Source organism: Sturnira hondurensis, unplaced genomic scaffold (genome assembly GCF_014824575.4).
Source record: "Sturnira hondurensis isolate 20B ecotype Veracruz unplaced genomic scaffold, ASM1482457v3 Scaffold0000167, whole genome shotgun sequence".
Taxonomy (NCBI): Eukaryota; Metazoa; Chordata; class Mammalia; order Chiroptera; family Phyllostomidae; genus Sturnira; species Sturnira hondurensis.
The window spans coordinates 3,311,889-3,327,554 of NW_028072798.1; positions in this window are offsets into that span (position 1 = coordinate 3,311,889).

Here is a 15,666-nt window from a genome sequence, read left to right on the forward strand (position 1 = left end):
CCATCTGTCCCCTCTCCCACAGATCCCTCCTTTACCACATAAAGGTAATTTCATGCAGTGCTGGCTGTGGTTTTGGGCACACAGGACTTCCATCAGTGCCTGTAATTCTCTCCATTCTGATAGACAGAAAAGGCCAAACTATTTGAAAGATATATGCCTGATTATCTTGTTCTTGGTATTTGTCTGGTCAGAGGTAGTAACCCAGGCTGGAGCTCTGGCTTTTGGGTAGTTTTGCCAAAAATAGTGGTGCGATCTTGAATGAACTGTGGCGCTCTCTCTGGGTTTCCGTTTCTTAATGTAACTTTGGTGGTGGATTAAATGGTGTTTGGGATGCTTTTCAGCTAGGGGGCTCAACGATTCTATGCAGCAATAAGAATATAAGAAAGCCAAAGAAAGAATTTTCTAAAAATGTGAAGTACTGTATTTGTCGTGTGCTGTTTGTGTTCACTGGCATTTGGGTTTGGCAGGTGACCCTCACCTGGTACCGGGCAGGAGGGCAGGGCCGGTGAACGTGTTGGGTCTTGATGAATCCAGATTGAGCAACTGGACGTTGCTAGGAGGTTATCTGTGGTCTTGGGGTGGGTGGCTAATATTATAAGCATATTAATAGTGAATGCTAGCAAGGAAAATTTCAATCAACTTAGAAATATCTGTTTTGTAATAACTTAAAAGTATTTCTAACTCTTTAATAATAGCCATTTTCTAAGCAATACTAACAGGCCCTATTTTGTTTAGTTCTCTTATAGCTTTCCATGTAATTTGCAGTTTTAAGATTGCCTGTCTTTAAAAATTTAGGGATGCCACTGAATCCAATTGTGCTAAATTCCACCTTAGCCCTTTGTCTAAATGGTTGTAAATTTAGTGAGGAAATTGGGTGTCGAAGGGCGGTTGACAATTGAGGAAGCCTGGGTGTGTGCTGAGAAGAGAATGTCATTGCCCTGTGGCAGCTCTGAAGAGCTATCTGTCACAGAAGCTAGATTTTGAGGGCTTGATACATCTCATTAGTCAGAAAATTCACTACAGCTTGAATAGTGTAAACAGAGATGGCAGCCAGCACTGGGCATTTTCAGCAAATCAATGAGCAGATAGTTCTGAAAATGGGCGGGGGGGGGGGCGGCGTGCACGCATTTTGTTGTCAATGTTAAATAACACCTTGTAAAACGTTCTTATGGTCTAAAGAAACNGGTTATCTGTGGTCTTGGGGTGGGTGGCTAATATTATAAGCATATTAATAGTGAATGCTAGCAAGGAAAATTTCAATCAACTTAGAAATATCTGTTTTGTAATAACTTAAAAGTATTTCTAACTCTTTAATAATAGCCATTTTCTAAGCAATACTAACAGGCCCTATTTTGTTTAGTTCTCTTATAGCTTTCCATGTAATTTGCAGTTTTAAGATTGCCTGTCTTTAAAAATTTAGGGATGCCACTGAATCCAATTGTGCTAAATTCCACCTTAGCCCTTTGTCTAAATGGTTGTAAATTTAGTGAGGAAATTGGGTGTCGAAGGGCGGTTGACAATTGAGGAATCCTGGGTGTGGGTTGAGAAGAGAATGTCATTGCCCTGTGGCAGCTCTGAAGAGCTATCTGTCACAGAAGCTAGATTTTGAGGGCTTGATACATCTCATTAGTCAGAAAATTCACTACAGCTTGAATAGTGTAAACAGAGATGGCAGCCAGCACTGGGCATTTTCAGCAAATCAATAAGCAGATAGTTCTGAAAATGGGGGGGGGGGGCGGTGTGCACACATTTTGTTGTCAATGTTAAATAACACCTTGTAAAACGTTCTTATGGTCTAAAGGAAACCCTGCCAGCCTTTCCAGAGTGCATTAAAAATTCCTGAATAATCTCAAAGTGCAAAAGTACAGTTAGATTTCTGCATGCGGAAGATACGACAAACTTTAGAACCCGATACGTACCCGATAGTGACACAGACGCGAGGATTTCTATTCACTCTGTGTGTTCAAAATGCCGTGGTACCAAATCACAAGCTCTGTTACTTTAATAGGCATCATGCAGCAGCATTTTAGAACAGAGTAACCGTTAGAAATCATCTAATTCGACCTGTTTTTTCAGAAGAGAAGCTTAATGTTTTGGGGAAGGGAAATGACCAGCTTTAATTTCCTGTCATAAGCGTTAACAGCAAGCACAGCTAGGACTAGATCCCAGCATCCTTTGCACTTGACTTTTTTTCCCCCTCTTGCTTAAAAGGTAGAAAGCTATGAGAATGACATCAAAATCCAGGGAATGTTTCAGATTTTTCAATGGGAATGGAAACTAAACCTATGAATTTTTGGAATTAGCAAAGGCAAGGCCACTTCACAGCTTGTGGATGTTAAGCACTTGCCCTGGGGAAAGCAGGGCTCGACATACAGAGAGCGGCCTGCAAGTGCAGCTTACCGTGTTGGCTAGAGCAGCTGGCGTCCCTTCCCAAAGATAAACAGGCCTTTTCTGGGTTAAGCGTGAGTAGACGGTTGAGGATACCAATATATTGGGTTGGCCAAAAAGTCCGTATGGGTTTTTGTTTTCTGTAAAATGAAAGATAGTTTTCATTTTCACCAATAACTTGATTGATTTGGATGTTTTGAGTATGTTGGCTGTCTCCTGTCATTGGCTTCTAGTGGGCAGAGACCAGGGGTGCTGCTGAACATCTTCCAATGCATAAGACAGCCCCAGAGAGAAGAATTATTTGGCTAAAATGTCAACAGTACCAAGAAACTTTGCAAACCATTTTCACACAGTCGATCAGTCACAGCACCTTCTCCATCCACTGCGCAAATCTTTTTTTTTTGCATTTCAACTGTGTTTTTACCTCTCTTGAAATATCAAAGTATAATATGCCAAAAAATTGCATATTTTCTTCCATCTTCAACATGAAAATGGCTGCACAAAAATCCACCAATTTTGATAAGGTTTTTTTTAAATTGCATACTGATATGACAGCTGTCACAATACAATCTAACAAAATTGTTTAGAATGAAGTTAAAGACAACTAAGCACTACCAGAACCATCTTACAGAAAAAAACACCCCAAAATGACCTTCTTGACTAACTCAGTACACTATTTGAGCTGAAAAGAATCCTAGAAGCGATCTAGTTCACCTCTTCATTTTGGGTGAGTTTCGTCTTGCCTTTTTGTCATAAATAGGATGTTTTTGTCAGTAAGTGCTTTTATAAAGTGAATCTCAAAATACATGTTGTCATGATTCTATCCCAGGCAATGGGGGAGGTTAGTCATGTGCCTGTAGAGACCCGTGACTCGTGTCCCATTGTGAGGTGGTTGTGTGGCACTTCACACTACGCCCTTGGTCCTGAGGGCAGCCACTGACGGCCTTGGCAGTGGCAGCAAAGTGACCAAGGAAAGGACGTTTACTGTCTGGTCAAAAAAAATATTACTCTTCAGCTGTGGTCTTGCAGTCTTGTTTTCAAATTTTGTGTCTTTGTTACTGACTTATGATGCAGGCTTTTGCAGGTGTATGCAAGCAGGCAGGAGCTTGCCTGGGTGGGGGGTTGCAGTGCTGAGATGAGGAAGGCTTCGCCAACCCAGTTGTCATTGTCGCATTGTATCCCTCCGTCCTAACACATCCTAAGGGAATGACTGAGTAAAGGCCATGGCCACGTTCATGTTCCCTACTCACACTACTCACGTTATTCAGTTCAGGAAGTTAGCTAGAAGCTTCTCTCTCATGTGCCCCTCCCACTTCCTGACCCCCTTCTCTATCGCTACCCCTGCTTAGTACATACTTACTTTTCAAGGTGAAAGTTCATCTAGTGAATGCTTAATAGGGATAGTTTAAAATACTTTACTTCGTAGAGAAAAAATGCATCACCAGTTTGGATATGTTGGTTCGGACAGGAATGCCTCTTAGCTTTAGCTATACAAGCTCCACGTTGCCATTGGGCGTTCTTGTATTTATTTCTTCTTCACCTGGGATTCTGGAAATTTGTTAAGCTAGCATGAGGTTGAGATGTGCTTTGCAGCTAGCAGCTGGCCTGTCTGGGGCCTCTACAGTGTTTGTTTTGCAGGTCAGCAAGTTCAGCTGTGCAGGTGACTGACTGGTACCTCCGACCTCACGAAACAGGAGGCGTGGCCTCATTAACTACCGCAGGCTGGAGGGAGAAACAGCTGGGGACCTGCTCGTCGTCCTTAAGTGTCCAAAGGAGGTTTTCCCGGAAGGCGCTGTCCCATAGTTGAGTCATCTCCTCACATTTTCTCTTTGTCTTTTTGTCGCTCTGGGCAGATGTTGTAGTCTCTGGCAGTCGGGTACCAGGACCCTGGGTTTCTGGAAGTAAGGGTGGCTCATCCGTTTGCAGGTTTAATTGCTGAGATATTCATAAGCCCTGCCCTCCAGAATTATTCCTTGAATACTTGGGAACTTGTATTTGAGCCTTTGGGCTGTGGGTGTTCTTACTGAGAGAACAGAAACACATGGACGGTATTACGGCAGGGCTTGCCTATCTTCTCCCAGAGTCTTCCCTGTTTCACTGGGTGCATCTCTGGTTGGGCTCAGTATCTGGGGGACACTGGCTTCCTGTGCACTGCAGTACTGATGTGGGGGCCACAGAGGAAGAGCACAATGGAAAGAATAGAAGGGATTGTTCCGGAACATAGACTCTCAAAATTCAGGGCATCAGAATATCCTGGAGAGCTTGTTCAAACCCGAGTCTCTTGGCCCCACCCTTGCAGGTTCCGACTGGAATCTGGGATTGCCTGAGAATTTTTATTTCTGAGACGTTTCTGGGGCTGTGCTTCCTGTCGCTGAAAGGGCACAATAATGGTTGTTTTCAAACCTTTGAAAGGGGAGTTTTTTGTTTTTTTTCCCCCCAAAACTATATGTTGTATGAAACTTCGAATTCAAAAGAGATAATAAACTGGGACTATGCTTGCTAAAGCAGAGGTGGCGGGCAGAAGGACTCGTGTCCTTTTGTGTTTCTTAGTCTCCTGGGGTGGAGATGGGGCAGGTCCCCCCGCCACGCCCCCCTGAAAGACCCAGTGCAGTCATGTAGGCCAGGTGGAGATGGTTTCTAAGGCCCCTAGCGTTGGTAGCTTTCTCTTTGATCGTGTGCTCTTGAAACTGTTGAAAGACTCTGACAAAAGACTTAGTTTTTTTAAAAATTTAATTTATTTTTAGAGGGAGTAGGAGAAAGAAAGAGAAACATTGATGTGTGGGAGAAACATCGATCAGTTGTCTCTCACACATCCCCAACCGGGGACCTGGCCTGCAACCCAGGCATGTGCCCTGACTGGGGATCGATCTGGTGAACTTTTGGTTTGCAGGCCAGCGTTCAACCCACTGAGTCACACCAGCCAGGGCAGCACTTAACTTTTAATATAAAAAATATGTTTAGTATAAAAAATATAAAAAACACGATGACTATTAAAGTAACAGAGCTTGTGATTTAGGATGTTTAGGATACGTGTGCAGGTAGAGAATCCGTTTGAGAATTTCATGGTAACATAAGAGAATGATAGCGCTTTCCAGGCAGAAACGAGGGGTAGTCTGGGTAACAGTGCTGTGCCTTCCTGCCCTCAGCAGGTACGTGTAGTCGAGTTGAAATAATTTAACCTGTTCTCGCAAGTCTGGGGGTCGAACCTGAGACTGAGTCCCCTAATCCTTCCTGGAATCTTTGCGGGGAAACGGAGAAGAGGGGGAGCAGGGGTACCAGTGTTTCAGTACAAGGAATGGGGGGTGTCGGTAAGCCCCACGTGTCCAAAGACAGTGCCCGTGGGCCGCTCTTGCCTCCTTTTGTCACCGCTCTCCGAAGCCCCAACATCAGGGAAAGTGCAGTTTGCACTTCACTTTGGTACTCAGTGGTTCTCTGTTCTGGGTTTGTTGGAACCTTCATTTTTGCTTCTCTCTCAGCTCACTGTCGGTACAAGAAAACATCTGAGTAGAAGCAACCTAAACACCCATCAATACGGAACAGTCTCTGGCGTGTTCAGTGAGGAAATGCAGGTGCAGACAACTGTTTAGTGCATGCAGCCTTTGGAATAAAGGGGTGTTTTTCACACTGTGAGTCACAGGCAGGGACATCAGTTTAGTGGGTCAGGTGAAAAAAAGTGTTTTTAAATTCTAGAAATAGGAAGAAACTTAAAAAAATTTCATTAGCTTTGGACTTTTTTTTAAAACCAAGAACCGTACTAAGACACACCCAAGGCAGACTAAGAAAGTATAACATGGATGAGAGCACAGGTGGCAAACACAGGGCCCACGGGCCAAATCTGGGCCTCTGGCCTTGTTTTAGGTGCCCGGGACCTTGTTTCTACCCGGTGGCAGCAGTGAGCTCTTGCTTAACTGTTAAGGAGTAGTTACTCTTATACAAGCCTAAAATTGCATTCGGCCCTGTGAAGGCAACCGCGAGGCTTATGTGGCCCACGGTTAAAATGAGTTTGACACCCTGAGGATAATTATTGTTTCTTAGAACTTTTTTTAGTTTAATATGTATTCTATACGTATTTCTTTGGTTGTGTGTATGTGTGTCTATATTGAATATGGCGTATTAGGGTTCTCCAGAGAAAGAGCCAGTTGGATGTGTGGAGGTACAGGAAGGGTTTTATTACAAGAAACTGGCTCACGGGATTGTGGAGGCTGGCAAGTCCCACACCTGCAGCGTGGGCAGACAGCCTAGAGACCCAGGAGAGCTGGCAGCACAGACGCGATCTGAAGGCCGTCTCCTGGTGAACTCCCTCCTGCTCCTCCGACAGGTCTTTTTATGCTATCCAGGCCTTCAAGTGGTGAGACGAGGCCCACCTGCATCATGGAGGGCAATTTGTTTTACTTAGAGTTCACTGATTTCAATGTGAGTCTCCTCTCCCGAGGCCCTCCAAGTTGACAAAATTAACCATCACAGACGAGTATGCTAAGTTGCAAGGCAAAATGTCTTACATTACACATGTATACATACGTATGTATATGCATCTATATTTATATGGATCTATGGATTTATGTTCCTAGGATGGATGGGTGGATAGACAGACAGACGGATATCCTGGAATCTCTCTGAAGGATACACAAGGTGGGCCAGAGCCTCAGCTACAGCAGAGCTTCTCAGTCTGGAGAGAGGGGTCCCTGAGAAGCTTTTCTGAAATATGTATGTCTCTGCCCTTCCTTACTCTTTCCTGCTTCTCCTTCAAGAGTGAATTTTACAGCTGGGGGTGGAGGAAGATAGAGAGCAGAGTCGTCTTTGAAAAAGTTTGATGGACTGAAGCAAGAAAAGACAGAAGCTCTGAGAGTGGAGTTGGAGGTGCTACCAGCAAATTGGGGCGATGAGCACGTGGGGCCAGTGGTCTCCTCCGAGCTCCTGCAGGGGCACATGGTACCGGATGCTCCGGCAGGGAACAGACTCTCTGATGTTTGCTCGGCTCCTCGCCACATGGAGATCAACGCTCCTTTACCCATGCTCCACACTTTACCTGGATGCTGACGTGCATGGTAAATGAGGCAAATCTGTGTGCCTGTAGTGCCCACGGTCTGTGTAACCTGTGCCACGTGCTCCTGGTGCCCCATAACCATCTCTAAAGTTTTATAGATGTGTTTTTTACAAAAGGTTTTATTTTTAGAGATAGAAGAAGGGAGAGAGAAAGAGAGGGAGGAAAACATTAATGTGAGAGAGAAACACCAATCAGCTGCTTCTCGTACACATCCTGACTAGGGGCGGAGCCTGCAGCCCAGGCTTGTGCCCTGACCAGGAATGGAACTGGTGACCATTTGCTTTGCAGGATGACACCCAACCAACCGAGCCACACTGGGTAGGGCTACAAATGTGTTGTTATGACAAATTTGTAAAAATACTATAGACGTACCTTTTGAATCACAGGTGGCCAGCTTTGCTCTGGTGACATTTTCCTAGAGACAAGGGTATACATAGTTCAACAGATTGTCCATTTTCTTAAGTCTGGGGAAGACGTAAAAATTATTAATTTTTTTTACCCTGGCTGGTAGTCAGTTGGTTAGAGTGTCATCACCATATGCCAAGGTTGCAGGTTCAATCTCCGGTCAGGGCACAGACAAGAATCAACCAATGAATGCATAACTAAGTGGAATAACAAATCAGTATTTTTTCTCTCTCCACCACCTCTTCCTCTTTTTGTTTAAAAATCAATAAATTAAAAAATCACTTAAAAAAATTTACTTTAAAAAAATTTACCTTAAAAACTCCTGCCCTTTTTTAATGTTAGGTGAGTACTCTACAATGTGGAGTTGAATGAGAAGTGATTCCTTAGATGTATCCGGTAGCCACTCGTAAGGCATTGTTATTGTGAGGAGGTGGGCCGTTGTTCTGGAATTGACATTAGTTAGGGGACTTTTGGACAGGTGATCCTTTTGTCTGGGTTTTAGCTTCTGAATTAGAAGCTCTTTCCCTTGGGCCTGCATCCCAAGAGTGTCTCAAGTTCTAAATCAAACAGACTGAATTGCGATCGTGTGCTTCTCAGATTTTTACCATATTAAGATAATTGGGTGTGAAATAATTTACTCTGGACACTGAACACAGTCACTTCCATCACTCATGACTGAACTGAGAAACACCTTGTCTGTGTCCACTTTCTATTGACCTGTCCTGCGCCTCAGAGGTATGTCTGACAGTCGTTTGCTTTATGACTACTATAGAATTCAAACATGTGCTAAGCATAATTTTAGTTCCTTTGGGCTCACCCTCAGTTTTTATACTTTATCTGCGTCTGAGAGATCCATTTAATTACAGCTATTCTGACATGTGGCCAACTCACTAAAACCAGTGAATTCTCCCTGGGGAGACAGTAAACTTTTGATGGGCATACCAGAAAAAAAGTGGAACTGTTTTGCAAATGGACATTTTTTCAGGATTATTCTTGTAATTGCACAGAGAAATTGGCAGCCTTTTCAGACTTTTGGAGGGATTCTGGTGGGTACCAAATGGCGCATAGCTACTGTGCGCTTGGAAAATGTGAACAAGAGGCTCAGCTTTTCTCGATGTGTGTTTTGGCATTCTGAGATAGCTTCCATGCAGGAAGGGCCTTCTTTTAAAACCAAATGTAGACTCTGGCCCTCTGCCAAGAGAAGTATTGTAAATATATCAAGGCTGATACTGTACTGGATTTCTTTATAGAAAGGAAAAAAGGAGTGAGTAACATACAGTGTTTGAGTAGAGCCTGAAAATTCAAAGAGATCGTCTTTCCTTCTGGGCAGTTTATCGTAAACATTGTATGTTCAAGTCCTGATTGTCTTTCCTGCCCGCCTCCCCCACCCCCCAGCACACACACACATTGTCCGATTCCATTTTATACTGTCGTACAGCTCTTCTTCACCTTGGGGCCCTGTCTCTCTGTCCTTTGCTCTGAGCTCACTGAGAAACATAGTTTACAGAGCAGGAAGAGAAAGATAATTTTTACCTATTTTGGTGGCTCCCCCTTTTGGGCTTTGGATGGAATATGATCTTACAAAAATAAAATCATTCTACCTTTGTGTTGTGTGGGTGAGAGTGTGGAAAGAAAGCCCACCGAGCAAACCCACTGAGCAAAGCCCTTTAAATCACGATTCTATAATGTCCATAAAGGTATTCCCCAGAATTAACCACAGGACAATTTGTGATGCTATTATAGAAATACTTTCACTCATTCTTCACTCAGTTTCTCCTGCCGGCTCAGTACAGACACCGCTCTAGGGCTTCCAAGTTTCCTTTTGCGGCTCTTCCCGCCTCGCTGTTGCCCCTGCCCTGGGCTGGAGGCCCCCTCCTTCTACATGTAAGGTGCTTCTCAGGGCACCTGCAGAGCAGCTGGGATTTGAGGTCAGAGGCTCCTTTGGCTCATCTGCGCTTTTGAAGGTGTGTGTGTTTAGGGAACCCAGGAAGCAGGTAAGAAAATTCCTCTCCACTTATTTCCGTGTTTGATAACCTCTAAACTCCCCTTTTGGCTCTGAGTATTGCCTCTGTTGCTTTAAAGGTTTTGCTTTGGAGAACTCCGTGTTTGGGAAATGGTGTGCTGGGAGAGGTTGAGGGGCCCAAGGGAAGGGAGGACGAGTGTGGCTACTGCCCTTTCCTGCCTTGCAGGTGTCAGCCCCGTGCTAGGTGCTTTTTAAGCAAATATTCCCCCCACGACATGAGAAGAATTTAGGAGATCCGTGTTGTAGGTGAGGATACTGAGGCAGAGTCAGGACTGGATCCCAGTTTGTCTGACTTCACCCCCTTCCTCCCAGCTCTTGCTTGAGAGGGGGCGGGGCGTAGAGCCCACTTGCTTTACCAGCCGTATGGAACCCTGAAGGGCTGCCCAGCCCTGACAGCTGGTTAAATTGTCTGCGACTCTGCAGCCGCCATTAGCATTGATGATGGGTCGTTGACACTTCCCGTCAGAAGAGGCGTGAGTCCCAGTCTGGAGAAGCTCACAGTCTTTCCAAAGTGCTAAGTTACTGTGATTGAACTTGGATCTAATCGTTATTGTGAGGCTAGAACACATTAGATACTGTTAGGCAGGCTTTTTTTTTTCTTTCCTTTTTAAAAAACAACTTAGGTGGAACAGATCATTATTCTGTTTGCTTTGACGCACAGAATGTAGGGACCTTTTCCATGTACTAGGGTTCAGAAAATCTATTGTGATTAACCTCCTGCTATTCCTGTTCCATTTGCACTGATTTTTTTTTTGCCCTTGAAGATATATTTCTCCATCACTTATCTTGCTTCCTATATATGTTTCATCTCTGTAGCCAGTATTTGTACTCTTTGAGGTCATTGATCTTATCTCTTATTTCTTTATTATCTTCCCTTAATTAGTCAGGACAAAGTTTAAATCCCAGGCATCCACTCAGTGCTTATTAAGGAATCATTTTCACTGTTTCTTTTTCCAATTACTGGTTTAAAGATGGAGTATTATTCCAAATCATTTTTGAGTTTCATCTCTTCCAGTTTTATTTTGTAAGTGATGTGTAGTTCACCCTAGTGACTTTTTTCTAGTCTAATGTAACTGGGCTGTTTTGCTGAGCTTTAATGCCAGTGATTTATGAATATCCGATCTGTGCAACTCCATCATGGGGCAGATGTGACTGTAAAACAATTCTCTGCTGTTTGCATAAGTGGGGGTGCTCTCGACGGTGGCAGGTGGTTTTCCTGTTCTGTTCACTTTTGGTCATTTGGGAGTACACAGGTACATTTCATTGTAGTTTCTTGTAAGTTTACGTTAAATGATTCGTTCATGTATCCAGTTTCTTCTACAAACTAGTTTTCTTCTTAAAGCTGAGGACTTAAAGCTAAGGGAAAAAAAAAGGCATTCTTTCAGCAGGGCCAGAGCCACAGAGAGCATTCCAGGGAACATCTGCTTACCTTTCTCTTTCTTTCCCACACATTCTTCTCCTATCAGACAAGCCTCCCCCTGAAGTGGCAGCAACCAGTCTGGCTCCTGTTGTGAGTAGGTGGGAGCTGTGGCCCAAAGGCTGGAAAGGTGGGTGGGGACAGAACTGGGAAGGTCTTCAAAGTGTGGTTACGACCTAGGGGCCCAACTGGGTCTGTAACCGGGACGTGATGGTGGGTCGAACTGGCAGGGTTGGGGTGTGGACTGGGGGCCTGGGGGTGTGGTGTGCACCCGATGGGTATGAGAGGACGGAGAACCACCTAGACTGGGCAACTGGCTGGGTATGGGGGCAAAGTGTAGGGAAGAGTAAATTCTGGCACTGGATGTTCAAACCTGGTTACCTGTGATGAAGATGGTGCTCCTGACTGAGTTGGTTGGGTGTCATCCCACGGAGGAAAAGGTCTTGGGTTTGATTCCCAGTTAGGGAATCAACCCATGCCAGGGTTGTGGGTTCTCTCCTCTTTTTCTCACCCTTCCCTCTATAAAAATAAATAAATGAAATAAAATCTTTTTAAAAAGATGGTATTCCTAAGGCTTTGAGTGAGTTAAGAGAAGTTTCAGTTTCATCCCGTTGACTTCCGGTTATCAGCAGACTGTTTTGAGAAATGTCCTATGAAGAGTTAGAAGTCCGGAGCTCGAGAGAGAGGCCTCGGCTGGATATACCGATGTGGCTTCAGCTGGTAGAGGTGATCGCTGAACCCGTGGAAGAATGGCATTGTCACAGAAGGGGAAGCAGAGAGGGGAGGAGCGGACAGAGGTGCAACTGCCATTTGCTTCATTTTTGGAAGTAAAGTAAACAAGACTAGGAGGCAGAGGGGATGGCTCGGAGAAGGCTGCCAGAGAAGGGAATTAATTTCCTGAGTACCATGAAGGGTGGGAGCTGAGGGACAGTTTTCGAAACTTACATGTCAGCTTGTCAGACTGGCGAAACCTTTGGAAGTGACAGTACCTTCTGCGGGCGGGAAGGCTGGGGGAGGCTGTTGTCCTGACTGGCTGCAGGGAAGCGCCCCTGGGAAAAGAGTGGTGAGTCTATGAAAATGTAAAAGGCACGTAGCCTTTGACCCAGCAGTCCACCCCTGGGCCTGACCTCACAAAGTAAAAGCGGCTGTGTGCAGTGTGTTTGTACAGGAATATTTATTGCAGCATTGTGTGGAGTGGCACAAAACCCGGAACAAAGTGAGTGCCTCCCGCTGGGGGATGCTTGGGTAGAATGCGGCCCAGCCATGCCCTGAATTTCGGTACTGCTGGACTCGGAAGGATTCCCACGAGAAAAGAGGGGGCAAAGAACCATGGATGCCAGGATCTTGTTTGTGTACAATGTAAAATGACGAAAAACAATCTCTGGGTTAATGCTGCCGGGGCAGGGGCGGAGAGACGTTGGTACTGTTGGAAGAGGCAGACGGGAGGTCTGCAAAACCTGCTTCCGAAGGGACCTGTGCCCGTCTGTGTGCAGATGCAGGGGAAAGGGCGGTCTCTAGAATGTGCCAGGTTGGTACACAGAGTGTGGTGATGCTGCTGACTTGGCTTTCTTCCTTATGTCTTTCCTGTGTTGGTTGTGAATGAATGAGAAGAGTCCATTGCACTGGAAAGTGTTCGGAGGGCAGCAGGGAAGGGAAGCACCGTGTCTTGCTGTCAGGGCTGGTGACAAAGCAGAGATAATGAGAGCCTGCTTTTTGAAGAGACTTTGAGGGAAAATCTCCAGGGGCCAAAAAGAACAGGGAGGTGCTGGCTGAAGAGAGGGAGAGGCTGGTTCGGTGGAAGCTGGGCGGGTCGGCGGCACAGGAGGACATAGACACATCGAGATGCAGGACAGAGACCCCGGGGAGTGGGCACGCAATTCTGCAGGGTCTCCTTGGGCACAGGTGGTGGCCCAGGCAGCGAGACCCCTGGAGGCGGGCAGAGGGCCAGGTAGAGAGAGAGAAAGATTTCGAGGTTTAAAGGAAGGGAGTTGAGGGACAGTGATTTAAAAATAACGCGGTAACAGGATTGTTGGCTGAGCTGACACGGGTTGTGCAGGAAGTTTGGAAGAACCTCTGCAGAGAGGATTCTGGTGAAGGTAGAGAACCGGAATCCCTGGTCCTTGCCCTGCCTCCGTTAGTAACTCTTACAAGCCATGTGCAGGGGCGGTGGCCACTCCAGAAGCAGAGATGGAAAGATGGACTTTGGCATTGACTTCTGGTGTGGAATAGTAAGGCGTAACCTCGAAAATTAAGGGGGTAAGGGGCTTTAGGTCATTGATGGTGTCATTATGGAAGTGGCTGGGCATAAATGGTGTCTGGCTGATAGAGAGACACAGGTAGGTCAGAGGGTCACCCAGTAAAGGGCTGAGGGCCAGTGAGGGAGATGGGGAAGGGAGTGGAATTAGGGGAGCTGCATCCATGAGAGTCTGAGATCTTGGAGTGGTAGCTTCTGTGTTTGATACCTGACCTTACTTCATGTTATCGTCCTAGAAGGTCACTGACTTCCTTGTGTCCCCACAGAGATGAAGTCCCAACTAAGCCCGACTTTTTGAAGCCTCTTTTTAGGGCTTTTCATGGAGTCTCTGCTTTGGCCTGATTGGTTTAGTCGTTGCCCCTGCAAAAGCCCACTCTGAGCTGGTGCACTTCGAGACCTGCGCGTCCAGGATGGGAGCCACCAGCCACATGTGGCCAGTGCGTGTGCTGATGGTGCAAAATACACACGAGGTCAAAAAACACAAAAAAGCAAATGAACCTACCTTATCAATAGTTTTTTATGTGGTCTACATATTAAAATGACAGTAATTTGGGCACACTGGCTTAAAACATTATTGAAATTAATTCCACTTGCTCCTTTTCACTTTTCTCAACATAGCTTATTCCTGTCGGGGGGAATGCTGCACTCCAGTTTTGCTGGGGCAGTTTGCTCTGGATCCCTCCTCTGTTCCCATTCATTCATCCAAGTCTCATCCACTTTTAAAGGACAGCTCCGCTGCTGTCTGGGGCACCCATTGTCTTGACTCTCATCCTTTATTTCTGGCTTTGTCAGGAATCACCGTGTCTTATTTCCCTGACTGGAAGAGGAGATTAGCATTGCCCTCACTAGATGGTAGGCCCCCTGAAGCCAGGACTGATAAAATGGCTTTCCCCCCACCACCGCGTCCACAGTGTCTGGGTTCTGTCCCCGAGAGGAGCTCACACGCTTGTTGAAGGAATAAATACATGACATGTTTGCATTTGTACTGGTCTTAACGAAATGTGCAGGGCCTGGTGGAAATAATGCCTGCTTGAGTGTGGTCGGCAGGGTAATAATATGGGTGTGATAATTCATGGTTTTCATTTGAACATTTCACCTAAAATGTCATGTAGTGTGCTTGAGTGTGATATTGTTACGATACAGAATTATGTGCTTAAGATTTTGTAATAAACCAGGGGCATTATTTGTGCTGGACCCTGTACTTTAAACTCTAAATTGGTTATGTTACACTACCTGCATGTTTTCTATTTCTTCAGCATCCCCCGAATTATGAGAAGTGAGGTCTTACTGAAGTTACTGTATGGTGACTGCTTAATCACAGGCTCCCATTAGTGAATGTTAGAACTGACTTGTGTGATGTTCTGGCTTTGGCTCTGCAGCTATGAATATGTTTAAAGGGAATTTGTTCTCATACCCATCTTAGGTTTCCTCATTTTGGGCTTCTGTTGTGGAGAAGTGGTTTTTCAAACTAGGGCATTATGAGGGAGGGAGGAACCAGTGTCCGCCTCCTGTTTTTTCCTGGCGAATGAATTCACTTTCTTTTGAGGTCTTTCATCCTTTCTTTTTGTTCACAATGTCTGATTGTGACTTGGATCTACTTACAACCACTTCAGGAAATGGACTTTGGAGCAAACTCTTAGCCAAGGGGACTCTCAGTGACAGATACTGCCTGTACCCGGCACCTGGTGCAGTTCGGGCCAAGTCTCAGCCTGGAGGAAAATCCGAGGTGCCAAGTTCTGCTGAGATGCAGATTGTCAAGGGGCTTTTATGATCAGAAGCAAAGTTGTTAGGAAAAATGTGTAGTTTAACAGCCGAGAGTTTGTCTTTCCATAATGGACCTCTGTCTACTCAGGTACTTCTGTCCAAGTACACGTGCTCCGTAAGTGGGAGCTAATGCATGCTGGCATTGGACCATGTCTGTGCGTCCTCTGCTGCCTTTGCAGCCGTGAGCTGTGGGGTGGCGTCCTGGCCTGGAACCAGCTGTGAGTGAATGGTCTCGCGTGGCCAAGCCAAGACGAAGAGGTAGTTGAAGCTGGATCAAGGCAGATGTTATCCATCATCCTTTGGAGGCTGCTGCTTGTGGACAATGCCCTCGTGTCTGTCTGCACTCAGCAGTGATGAGGTGGAGCCCCCTC